This window comes from Pelophylax lessonae, assembly GCF_965119305.1.
Source record: "Pelophylax lessonae genome assembly, chromosome: 13".
Taxonomy (NCBI): Eukaryota; Metazoa; Chordata; class Amphibia; order Anura; family Ranidae; genus Pelophylax; species Pelophylax lessonae.
The window spans coordinates 8,839,302-8,852,815 of NC_138780.1; the positions used below are offsets into that span (position 1 = coordinate 8,839,302).

Genomic DNA, 13,514 nt, shown 5'->3' on the forward strand with positions numbered 1-13,514 from the left:
CCCTAACGGGTAAGATGGACTTGGTAATGCTAGACATAGGCCTGATTCTATGGTATGGGACACATTCAAGGCCTATCCTAGGGGCAGGTACCAATTTGATATAGCTAAAATTAGAAAGGAGTCTCGCTTCCAGTTACCTGAAGCCGAGGAGTGTGCTGCGTTGCTGGAGACGAGATACTCTAAGACACTGGATAGGAGCACCTACTCTGACATGTTGTCTGCCTACAGAGAATCACGTTGCTTTGCGCCAAATCTTGCAGACGCTCCCTGCTCTCCCAGTCTCACCGCATATTTGAACAGGGAGAGCGCCCGGGAAGACTTCTTGCCTTGCTGGCAGCAGAGCAATTGGGTAGCTCTTGCATTGCCAACATTAGGGCAGCCGACGGGGATTTACTCTGTGATCCTATACAGATCAATAGAAGATTCAAGGAATATTACGCACACCTATACACGTCTAGGGTGACCAATTCTCCTGAGGAATTGTCAGCATACTTAGATGCAGTCAATTTTCCAACATTTACTGGTGAAAAAGGGAGGTCAGGGATGCGATCAAGTCTTTACAGGCTGGCAAGACCCCAGGGCCGGATGGACTTCCTACAGAGTTCTATAAAACCAAGCTTGAAACTATAGGCCCATATTACTTTGAAAAAAATTGTAGTGCACTGGATGCATGTTCCCTCCTACTTTCAATGTCAGAGGCTGTTGTTTTGCCCAAACCCGGGAAAGACCCAGAACTGTGATCATCTTACCGGCCAATATCACTACTCAATGTAGATGCTAAAATTCTGACTAAAATACTGGCCAATCATCTGAACTCTGTCATACTGTCTCTGATGCATGGAGATCAGACTGGTTTCATGCCGGACAAAGGCACGGACATCAACATTTGTCGCCTCCATACCAATATAGCCCATTTTAAAGAACAAAATACACAGGGAAAAATGACCAGATGTAAAGAAGGCCTATGATTCTGTGGAATGGGGGTGTCTATGGCAGGTACTTACCCGGTTTGGCTTTGGCCCTAAATTTATTGCTTAGACTCAATTATTATATAAGACCCCTGTGGCCCGAGTGCGCACCAATGGTGTTCTGTCCCCTCCCTTCCGTCTTGGCAGAGGAACGAGACAGGGTTGCCCTCTGTCTTCTGGGTTGTTTGCCTTGGCTATTGAACCCATGGCTATTCTGCTTCGCTCTACAGAGGATGTGCGGTGACTGGTGGTGGGACCCCTCGTGGGGGCATGTGTAACTCTATGTGGATGACACTCTCCTGTACTTACATGACGCCTCAGACTCTTATTGCAGCATTGACAATTATTGATACATAGTTACATCAGGGCTCAAAATTTCATGTCCTGAGCTACTAGCCAGGCCTTAGGAGTTACTCGCCACTTGTTGCCCCACTCAAACCCTCCGGGCATCCGGCCATCTGATTGGCTGGAGCTGCGATTACGTCATGCGCACGGGAGCCGACGGTCACGGCAAGGGGCTCTGAAGGAACGGCACCAGCGGCAGAGAGAGAGAGGGGGTGACAGAGAGAGAGGGGGTGAAACGGAGAGAGAGAAGGAAGGGGTGACACAGAGAGAAAGAGAGGGGGTGACAGGGTGAGTGAGAGAGTGAGAGGGGGTGACAGGGAGAGTGAGAGGGGGTGACAGGGAGAGTGAGAGGGGGTGACAGGGACAGGGGGGTGACAGGGACAGAAGGGGGGGTGACAGGGAGAGACAGGAGGTGACAGGGACACAGGGGGGGTGATGGGGAGAGACAGGAGGTGACAAGGACAGACGGGAAGATGACAGGGACAGAGGGAGGTGACAGGGAGAGTGAGAGGGGGTGACAGGGACAGGGGGGAAGATGACAGGGACAGGGGGGAAACAGGGACAGGGGGGAGACAGGGAGAGACAGGAGGTGACAGGGACAGGAGGGGGGTGACAGGGACACGGGGGGTGATGACAGGGACAGAGGGGGGAGATGACAGGGACAGAGGGGGGAGATGACAGGGACAGAGGGGAGAGATGACAGGGACAGAGGGGAGAGATGACAGGGACAGAGGGAGGGGGGTGATGACAGGGACAGAGGGGGGAAGATGACTGGGACAGAGGGGGGGAGATGACTGGGACAGAGGGGGGAGATGACAGGGACAGAGGGGGGAGATGACAGGGACAGAGGGGGTGATGACAGGGACAGAGGGGGTGATGATAGGGACAGAGGGGGGTGACAGGGTAGGGAGGAGTAAGTCCGATCACAGTGCTCATCTTACTCACTCAGTTCACCATGTAGCTGCTTGCTGCTTAAATGAAACTATCCTGCCCACACATCTCCTTCACATACAGCAAGCACGGGCTGTACTGAGTGTGTGGGCGGGCACAGGGAGAGAGAGAGAGAGAGAGGGGGGCGGGAGAAGGCAGAGAACGCAGAGCAGATGCAGCCTCTCCCATTCCTGGAGGGGGCGAGGAGCTGCTCACTGGGCTGTGTAAGAATGAAATACACACACAGCCTTGTGACAGCGGGAGGGGCAGGCTGAACGGAGGAGCTACACATTCCCCATACAGCACAGCCCTGTTCTTACTCGTACTCGTCATCATTCCACTCGCAAAATGCGAGCAGGGAAGTGGAATTTTTGAGGGCTGGTTACATAGTTAAATAGTGGTTGAGGTTGAATAAAGACTATAGTCCATCCAGTTCAACCTGTATAGGAATGTATGGCCGTAATAATTTCTCATACCCCTGAATGTTCTGATCCTTGAGATGTACGTCCAAGAGTCTTTGAAAGTAGCCATACTTCCCGCAGTAACTATATTTTGTGGCAGAGAATTCCACAGTCTTGTAGCCCTAACAGTAAAGAACCCCCTGTGTTGCCTGATGTTAAAACATTTCTCCTCTAATCGCATGGTATGGCCTCGTGTCCTCATGCAATCCTTCCGACTAAATAGTTTTTATCTATGCTGAGATCACTGTTGAGGTATTTGCAATTAGAGGTTTCATGTCTCTGAGTTGAAATAATGGCTCGTTTGAAGTGTAAAACCCTGCATTCCATGAGTGAATTGAGGAGGGGAGGGGGAGAATATCACTTGTGTATATCTGGGCTGCCAGACTGTCATGGCCGCTCTGAACAAAATGGTTGCTTCTGAACAACATGGCTGCCTGCAACCGCTTTCGTATATCCAGTGCAGGATATCAGTACAGAATGATTATAGTTTTATCTCTGGAATACATCCCCTTACTTATGCATGCTAATATCCTGCTGGCTTTGGCAGCTGTAGCTTGACATTGCATGCTATTGCTAAGTCTATCTTCTAAGACTCCCAGATCTTTCTCCATATTTAATTCCCCCAAAGGTCCCCCCCCCCTAAATTGTATTGTGCTTTTATGTTTTTAGTCCCCAAGTGCAAAACCTTGTACTTCTCCACGTTAAACCTCATTTGCCATGTAGTTGCCCACTCTTTTATTGTGTTCAGGTCATTCTGTAAGATTTCTGCCTCATGATGTGAAGTTATTGCCCTGCCCAATTTTGTGTCATCTGCAGAAACTGAGATCAAGCTAATGATCCCATCCTCAATGCTGTTTATGAATAAAATGAACAAAGTTGGTCCCAGGACTGAGCCTTGGGGGACCCCACATACCACCCCAGACCAGTCTGAGTACGCGTTATATATTACCACCCTTTGGACACACCCCTTTAACCAGTTCCGTATCCAAGAGCAAACCTTGTGGTCGATACCTGCAGACCTTATTTTATAAATTAAGCGTTTGTGGGGAACTGTATCAATTGCCTTAGCAAAATCCAGGTATACCACATCCACTGGTCTTCCCCTATCTAGCTCACAGCTCACCTCCTCGTAGAATGTTAGCAGATTGGTTTGACAAGAACGCCCTTTTGTAAACCCCTGCTGATTACTGCTGATGATGTTGTTGTCTTTAGCAAACTCTCGGATATAGTCCCTTATCGTCCCTTCCAGAAGTTTACATATTATTGATGTATAGCGGTATAACCTCGCGCTTATGGTATTGTGCAAATGAATATAAATTAAGGAAAGCCTTCCCTGGCAGCCTGGAATCCTCAATCATATAGGAGAGATCCTTAGTGGTGGTCCTTTATATGTATCCCGAGTCCCCTCATAGGAAAGAAAGGCCATCCATGGTGAAGTACGTTCAAACAATAATTTATTGCAAACCAAAAAAACTACTTACAAACATTCTTAAAATAAAGGCAGATATGTCTGATATGTGATTGGACGTGTTTCGCCGTCCAATCACGGCGTCTTCTGCAGCTACAGAAGACGCCGTGATTGGACGGCGAAACACGTCTAGCGATTGGCTGAGCGGACCCGACGTCACTACCGGCCGGTGAAGCGCACGCTGCGGGAGCAGCGAACCACCGAGCCGTGACATATCTGCCTTTATTTTAAGAATTGGGAGTATGGAGTAGATTAAAGGAGAGGCTCGGGGAGAAATCTGTCAGCTCAAAGAATAGTGTTTCCTGCAGATAGTTTGCACAAAATGTCCCCATCGCTACGCCTTGTACCTGGAGAAAGTGGGACCCATCAAAAGAAAAAACATTGTGGTGAAGAATGTGACTGAGAACATCCAGAACAAACTGAAATAGTTCCCTAGAGAGAGCTAAACTTAGTGAAAAAAAAAAAAAGTTTTTGATAACTTGGGAGTCCCTTCGAGTAGGGAATAGAAGAATACAAGGCCTCCACGTCTATGGTGACGAGGAGGGCATCATTAGGAACGTGAAGGTTCTCAATAGAAGAAAGAAAATGGACTGCATCTTGATGTGAGATGGTAAGCTCACAACCAGGGCTTTTTTTCAGCGGGAATGCGGAGGAAATTCTAGCACCTCTAGCACTGCATGTATTAAATGACAAGGGATGCTAGGATTTGCTGGAGATTCTATTGATGCTAGCTGCTGGGGGATATATTGTTAAAGGAAGGTGTCTATAGTTGGGAGGGTCTGTTGTTGCTAATAGGGGATCTATTGTTGTTGGGAGTTCTACTGTTGAAAGTGGTGTCTATTGTTGCTGAGGGATCTACTGTTGGAGTTTCTATTGTTGCTCGGGGATCTACTGTTGATGGAGGGTCTATTGTTGCTGGGGGGATGTAATGTTGAGTGAGGGGTTTATTGTTGCTTGCTGCTGAAGGGTCTATTGGCTGTTAGGAGATATATTTTTGCTGGTGTGGGAGGTTTATTGTTGCTGAAGTGGATCTATTGTTTTGGTTAAGGCATCTATTGATGCTGGGATCTATTGTTGGTGGTGGGGTCTTTAATTGCTAGAGGCATCTATGTCACTGCTTTTCTTGTTATAATTACCACATTCCATACAAATTATTTAGCACCCAAAACATTTTTACTTGGTTCTGTATTCTCCAAAAAAGGCGGTACTGGGAGGTGATACCAGGGGGTGTGCTCAAAGGTGGGTGGGGGGGTGGAGGAAAAGGGTTACTTGGAGGGGGGGGGGGGGAGTACCTGTACCTATTCTCTGAGAAAAAAAGCCCTGCTCACAACAAAGGGTCATTCCATTTACTAGCATTTTCAGAAATGCTAGAAATCCCAGAAATGATGGTTCTACCTGGGGGATCAGAGAGGGACTTGTGAATTTGGGGTAAATCATAAACAGTGGGGGTGTTAGCAAAATTATTGTTAATAAAATCAAAGGTTTGTGATGTAATAAGGCCCTTTTGGAGCCCCTCCTTGATAAGAGTATAGAAAGTGCAATTAAAGGTCTCAATCTCGGCTGGGGCAAAACCAGTCCAGGTTGTGGAGAATTTTCAAACCCATAGTCCAGTATTGGCCGGTTTAAATATTAAGAGTTTATCCTTGGAAAGGCCATCGAGGGCCAGAAGTAAGTGAGGCGGAAGGTTAGAAGAAGTGAAAGAGGGGTGCAAAGATTTAATGGCTTTGATGGTGCATTTCAAGAAAGCTGCTATATTTCGGGTGGAGTAAACAGATGGAAATTTCTGTGATTTATTTTTAAATGTCTGTTAAGTGTGGGGATTCTCTTTATCAGGGGCCAGATCCAGTAATTCACCAAGATCAATGCGGTCTATTAGGTCACGCGGGTCTCCCTCTTCATAAAGAAGGGTAGGATCCTGTAATGCGTTCTTGGATCGTAAGACGTTCAGTCCGATCCTCCATAGGTGATTCTACTTTAACATAAAGTAATTGTAAAATGATTTTGCGAGCAAAGAGTTGAAGATCCCTGATGGATCGAAAATTTGTCTAGATCTACAGAAGCACCGAAACTAAGGCCCAAGGACAGAACCTTAATTTCATCTTTGGATAACTCACGTGAAGATAGGTTGATCACTAAGTTCATCTTGTTCAATTGGGGACGTTTCATGTATGTGTCATTTTTTTGTGCCCTTTGTGTGGCTTGTGAGGGTCTAGTGAGTAAGAAAAAGCTGGTGTGGAAGCATGAATTGGCGCAGGGACTGAGTCACTAATCTTAGGAGTAGCTCCTAAATCTAGTGGGCCAATGCCCAAACTGTCAATATTAGATGCTTGTGAGAGTGTTTCAAGAGGCCCGTCACCAGGGATACCTGTCATCATACGTGAGGATAAGGAGTGTGAACGATCAAGTACCACGGTGTGCCTTTTAGATTCCGTGTCATCCGAAGGATCGGAATTCTGTAAATTCCTTTTACGGGATTGCTGATCATTGAGACTAGGTCGATGTGCCTGTTGAGGTAAAGCAGAATCAGATGTGTAAGGCTGAATCCTTGGGTTAGATTGTCTAAAGTGAGTTCTATTGGTTATTCTAGACTCCTGTGTAGTCCAATTATATGCCTTGCCATTGGGAAAAGCTCTTCTGTCTCGCGCAAATGTTTTGTCCTTTTTAATTAGAATCTGTTTATTAAAGGTTTATGGATTGGACTTGAGTTTGGATTTATACTCAGTATATTTGATATGGGATTTTAAAAGGGTCAAAGATGATAGTATTCTTTGAACTTCAACATCTAATTGATCCATTTGTGATTTTTAGTAGGAAGACAGAAGGGTCATCATATTCTTAGTACAGAAATTCAAGTTATCTTCCCATTTTCTTCTAAACTCAGAAGAAAGATTAGGAAGATTGTCATCTCCCCCCTCTGTCCCGGTCACCCCCCCCCCCTCTGTCCCTGTCCTATCCCTCCTCTGTCCCTGTCACACCCCCTGCCCCTGTCATTCCCCCCTCTGTCCCTGTCATCACCCCCCTCTGTCCCTGTCACCCCCCCTCTGTCCCTGTCATCTCCCCTTCTGTCCCTGTCACCTCCCCCTCTGTCCCTGTCATCCCCCCTCTGTCCCAGTCACCCCTCCCTCTGTCCCTGTTATCTCCCCCCCGTCCCTGTCATCACCCCCCCACTCTGTGCCTGTCACTTCCTGTCTCTCCCTGTCACCTCCTGTCTCTCCGTCACCCCCTCTGTCACCCCCCCCTCTGTTCCTGTCATTCCCCCCTCTGTCCCAGTCACCCCCCCTCTGTCCCTGTTATCCCCCCTCTGTCCTGGTCATCCCCCCCTGTCCCTGTCATCACCCCCCCAACTCTGTCCCTGTCACCTCCTGTCTCTCCCTGTCACCCCCTCTGTCCCTGTCACCCCCCCTCTGTTCCTGTCATCCCCCCTGTCCCGGTCACCTCCTGTCTCTCCCTGTCACCCCCCCCCTTGTCCCTGTCACCCCCCACATCCCTGTCACCTCCTGTCTCTCCCTGTCACCAACCTCCTCTGTCCATGTCACCCCCCGTCCCTGTCACCTCCTGTCTCTCCCTGTCACCCCCCCCTCTGTCCCTGTCATTCCCCCCTGTCACCTCCTGTCTCTCCTTGTCACCACCCCCTGTCCCTGTAACCCCCCTTCTTTCCATGTCACCCCCCCTCTGTCCTTGTCATCTTCCCCCATCTGTCCCTTTGATCCCCCCTCTGTCTCTATCCCCTCTTGTCACCCCCCCCCACTCTCCCTGTCACCCCCTCTCACTCTCCCTGTCACCCCCTCTCACTCTCCCTGTCACCTACCTCTGTCCCTGTCATCTTCCCCCATCTGTCCATGTCATCTTTCCCATCTGTCCCTGTCACCTCCTGCCTCTCACTGTCACTCCCCCCTCTGTCCCTGTCACCTCCTGTCTCTCCCTGTCACCTCCTCTCACTCTCCTTGTCACCCGCTCTCATTCTCTCACTCTCCCTTTCACCCCCTCTCACTCTCCCTGTCATCCCCTCTCTTTCTCTGTGTCACCCCTTCCTTCTCTCTCTCTCCATTTCACACCCTCTCTCTCTCTCCCTGTCACCCTCTCTCTCTCTCTCTCTCTCTCTCTCTCTGTCACCCCCCCTCTCTCTCTCCCTGTCACTCTCTCTCTCTCTCTCTGTCACCCCCCCTCTCTCTGTCACCCCCCCTCTCTCTCTCTCCATGTCACCCCCCTCTCCCTCCCTCTCTCCCTATCTCCGTGTCACCCCCCTCTCTCCATGTCACCCCCCTCTCTCCGTGTCAGCCCCCTTTGCAGCTTTCCTTGGGAGCCCCCTCTCTCTCCCTGTCAACTACTTTGCCTCTCTCCGTGTCAGTCCCCTCTCTCTCCCTGTCACCCTCTTTGCCTCTCTCCGTGTCAGCAAGTGGCGAGTAACTCTTAAGGCCTGGCTATTAGCTCAGGACTTGAAATTTTGAGCCCTGTTTAGAAGCTTTATCATCGGTGCTCAAAAAGATCCCATTAATTTCCCTTAAAGTCAGTTACGATAACGAATATTGGACATAACATACTTTCAAAGCCTGCCCTCTCTCTCTCAAGAGAAGTTGCTAGCCTAAACGAGGCTATGAAGACAAGAGGAGATCATGTTCTGTAAAGGATAGGAGGGATGGGGGTGGGGCTGAGCAGGTCTAGGCATGCTTTTCTAAGAAAGACTGACAACCTTTTCAGGAAGTGAAAGACAGCTTAGCAAATTCTGATAAAGAGCAATAGCGTTGGCGGTGAAGAACAGGAAGAAGCTGATTGTCTAGCTTAAATAAGACTTTCTAAGCTAGACAGGCAGCTAGTCAGAAAATGAATAATATGAAAGATAAAGATATTTAACATGCTATTAACAGGAAAAATCTTATTTTTGACTGGAGTTACTCTTTAAGGAAATTAACCATATAAATTGTCAATTCACAGTATAATGTATGATCCCGTTTGAAGTTCCCTGCTGGTTAGTCTGAGGCTGGGTGGTTGTCTGAATGCCAGTATTGAGGGTTGTTGGAATATTTCTTTGAGTTTCATCCTCTGGTATGATGGGTTGTAAATCTTTGATTATCTTTCTTATCCCCTCTAGTTCTGTATTGTATGTGGTTACTAAAAGTATACAGATATTTGTTTTTTTCTCTTTGTATTGCAGTTGATTTTCCCTTTGGGTTTTCAATGCCGTGTTTATGCTGGTGTTGATGGTTTTGTCTTTGTAACCTTTCTTATGGAAGGAGTCTGCTAGTGTTCTGAGATGTTTATCTCTGTCTTCTGGGTCAGAACAAATTCAGGGGTATCTGATAGCCTGGCTGTGTATGATGGCCCATTTAGTGTGTCGGGGTGAAAACTGGAACTGTGGAGATAGTTGCATCTGTCAGTGGGTTTCCTGTATATGGAAGTGTGAACCTTGTCATCCCTGATGTATACTGCAGTGTCTTGGAAGTTGACATGTGTGTTTGAATAATCCAATTTTAATTTGAATGATGTGTGAAAAGGGTTGATCAATGATTAAAATTGTTTTAGATTTTCTTTGCTTTCTGTCCATATGATGAAAATATCAATAAAATATTGATACTATCTGTATGGCTTTTTTTGTATGCGGTTCAGGAATTTGTCCTCCAGGTCAGCCATAAATAAGTTTGGATATTGGAGAGACATTTTACTTCCTATAGCAGTACCCAGGCCCGGATTGGCCAATCGGGAGAACCGGGAGAATTCCCGGTGGGCTGGTCGGGTTGAGGGCCGGTGACACCGGTGTTCTAAAATTTAGAACACAGCTGACAGAGAGGAGGCAGGACTGGTTGCTTAGCAGAGAGGAGGCGGCACGGATATAATACATCCTCGGGTCTGAGAGGAGGCGGGGCTGAGGCGGGACAAACTGCTTAGCTGGGAGGAGACGGGACGGAGGTAGAGAAAAAATGTAATCAGCAAGCTCTGCATTATTACAATTATGCTCGACCTCCGTCCCGCCTCCTCCTAGCTAAGCAGTTCGTCCCGCCTCCGCCCCGCCTCCTCTCAGACCCGAGGATGTCTTCTCTCCCTCCCACCTCCTCCCAGCTAAGCACTTCGTCCCGCCTCCGCCCCGCCTCCTGTCTCAGCTAAGTAATCTGTCCCGCCTCCTCTGCCAGCAATGACCTAATGACGCTGGGGGGGCGCCATTTTCAAATCGAAAGAAAAAAACTGCAGTGGCCCAGCAGTGGCGCTCGCCTCTCATCACGGCCAGGTAAGACCCCTCCACAGCCTCTGACCATCTCCCCTTGTACCATGCCCACAGCCTCTGACCATCTCTCCCTGTACCGTGCCCACAGCCTCTAACCATCTCTCCCTGTACCATGTCCACAGCCTCTAACCATCTCCCCTTGTACCATGCCCACAGCCTCTGACCATCTCCCCTTGTACCATGCCCACAGCCTCTGACCATCTCTCCCTGTACCGTGCCCACAGCCTCTAACCATCTCCCCCCTGTACCATGCCCACAGCCTCTAACCATCTCCCCTTGTACCATGTCCACAGCCTCTAACCATCTCCCCCTGTACCATGCCCACAGCCTCTAACCATCTCTCCCTGTACCATGCCCACAGCCTCTGACCATCTCTCCCTGTACCATGCCCACAGCCTCTAACCATCTCCCCTTGTACCATGTCCACAGCCTCTAACCATCTCCCCTTGTACCATGCCCACAGCCTCTAACCATCTCCCCTTGTACCATGCCCACAGCCTCTGACCATCTCCCCTTGTACCATGCCCACAGCCTCTGACCATCTCTCCCTGTACCGTGCCCACAGCCTCTAACCATCTCTCCCTGTACCATGCCCACAGCCTCTAACCATCTCCCCCCTGTACCATGCCCACAGCCTCTAACCATCTCCCCTTGTACCATGTCCACAGCCTCTAACCATCTCCCCCTGTACCATGCCCACAGCCTCTAACCATCTCTCCCTGTACCATGCCCACAGCCTCTGACCATCTCTCCCTGTACCATGCCCACACCCTCTAACCATCTCTCCCCTTGTACCATGCCCACAGCCTCTAACCATCTCCCCTTGTACCATGCCCACAGCCTCTAACCATCTCCCCCCTGTACCATGCCCACAGCCTCTAACCATCTCCCCTTGTACCATGCCCACAGCCTCTGACCATCTCTCCCTGTACCATGCCCACAGCCTCTAACCATCTCCCCTTGTACCATGCCCACAGCCTCTAACCATCTCTCCCTGTACCATGCCCACAGCCTCTGACCATCTCCCCTTGTACCATGCCCACAGCCTCTAACCATCTCCCCTTGTACCATGCCCACAGCCTCTAACCATCTCCCCTTGTACCATGCCCACAGCCTCTGACCATCTCTCCCTGTACCATGCCCACAGCCTCTGACCATCTCCCCTTGTACCATGCCCACAGCCTCTAACCATCTCCCCTTGTACCATGCCCACAGCCTCTAACCATCTCCCCCTGTACCATGCCCACAGCCTCTAACCATCTCTCCCTGTACCATGCCCACAGCCTCTAACCATCTCTCCCTGTACCATGCCCACAGCCTCTGACCATCTCTCCCTGTACCATGCCCACAGCCTCTAACCATCTCCCCCTGTACCATGCCCACAGCCTCTAACCATCTCTCCCTGTACCATGCCCACAGCCTCTGACCATCTCTCCCTGTACCATGCCCACACCCTCTAACCATCTCTCCCCTTGTACCATGCCCACACCCTCTAACCATCTCTCCCCTTGTACCATGCCCACAGCCTCTAACCATCTCTCCCCTTGTACCATGCCCACAGCCTCTAACCATCTCTCCCTGTACCATGCCCACACCCTCTAACCATCTCTCCCCTTGTACCATGCCCACAGCCTCTAACCATCTCTCCCTGTACCATGCCCACAGCCTCTGACCATCTCTCCCTGTACCATGCCCACAGCCTCTGACCATCTCCCCCTGTACCATGCCCACAGCCTCTAACCATCTCCCCTTGTACCATGCCCACAGCCTCTAACCATCTCTCCCTGTACCATGCCCACAGCCTCTGACCATCTCTCCCTGTACCATGCCCACAGCCTCTAACCATCTCTCCCTGTACCGTGCCCACAGCCTCTGACCATCTCCCCTTGTACCATGCCCACAGCCTCTAACCATCTCTCCTTGTACCATGCCCACAGCCTCTAACCATCTCCCCCTGTACCATGCCCACAGCCTCTAACCATCTCCCCTTGTACCATGCCCACAGCCTCTGACCATCTCTCCCTGTACCATGCCCACAGCCTCTAACCATCTCCCCCTGTACCATGCCCACAGCCTCTAACCATCTCTCCCTGTACCATGCCCACAGCCTCTAACCATCTCTCCCTGTACCATGCCCACAGCCTCTGACCATCTCTCCCTGTACCATGCCCACAGCCTCTGACCATCTCTCCCTGTACCATGCCCACAGCCTCTAACCATCTCTCCCTGTACCATGCCCACAGCCTCTAACCATCTCTCCCTGTACCATGCCCACAGCCTCTAACCATCTCTCCCTGTACCGTGCCCACAGCCTCTGACCATCTCTCCCTGTACCATGCCCACACTCTCTAACCATCTCTCCCCTTGTACCATGCCCACAGCCTCTAACCATCTCTCCTTGTACCATGCCCACAGCCTCTGACCATCTCCCCTTGTACCATGCCCACAGCCTCTAACCATCTCCCCTTGTACCATGCCCACAGCCTCTAACCATCTCCCCCCTGTACCATGCCCACAGCCTCTAACCATCTCCCCTTGTACCATGCCCACAGCCTCTGACCATCTCTCCCTGTACCATGCCCACAGCCTCTAACCATCTCTCCCTGTACCATGCCCACAGCCTCTGACCATCTCCCCTTGTACCATGCCCACAGCCTCTAACCATCTCCCCTTGTACCATGCCCACAGCCTCTAACCATCTCCCCTTGTACCATGCCCACAGCCTCTGACCATCTCTCCCTGTACCATGCCCACAGCCTCTAACCATCTCCCCCTGTACCATGCCCACAGCCTCTAACCATCTCTCCCTGTACCATGCCCACAGCCTCTAACCATCTCTCCCTGTACCATGCCCACAGCCTATAACCATCTCCCCTTGTACCATGCCCACAGCCTCTAACCATCTCTCCCTGTATCATGCCCACAGCCTCTGACCATCTCCCCTTGTACCATGCCCACAGCCTCTAACCATCTCCCCTTGTACCATGCCCACAGCCTCTAACCATCTCCCCTTGTACCATGCCCACAGCCTCTAACCATCTCCCCCTGTACCATGCCCACAGCCTCTAACCATCTCCCCTTGTACCATGCCCACAGCCTCTAACCATCTCCCCTTGTACCATGCC

The 13,514-nt window shown here is 50.3% G+C and overlaps 1 protein-coding gene across 1 annotated transcript in view; it reads left to right on the forward strand.

Annotated features, from left to right (window-relative positions):
• The window catches only part of LOC309543141 (uncharacterized protein), a gene marked incomplete at its 3' end in the record, with an annotated part of 1,180,881 nt that overhangs the window by 15,278 nt on the left and 1,152,089 nt on the right, over nucleotides 1-13,514 (forward strand). The gene's annotated exons all lie outside the window — the stretch shown is intronic.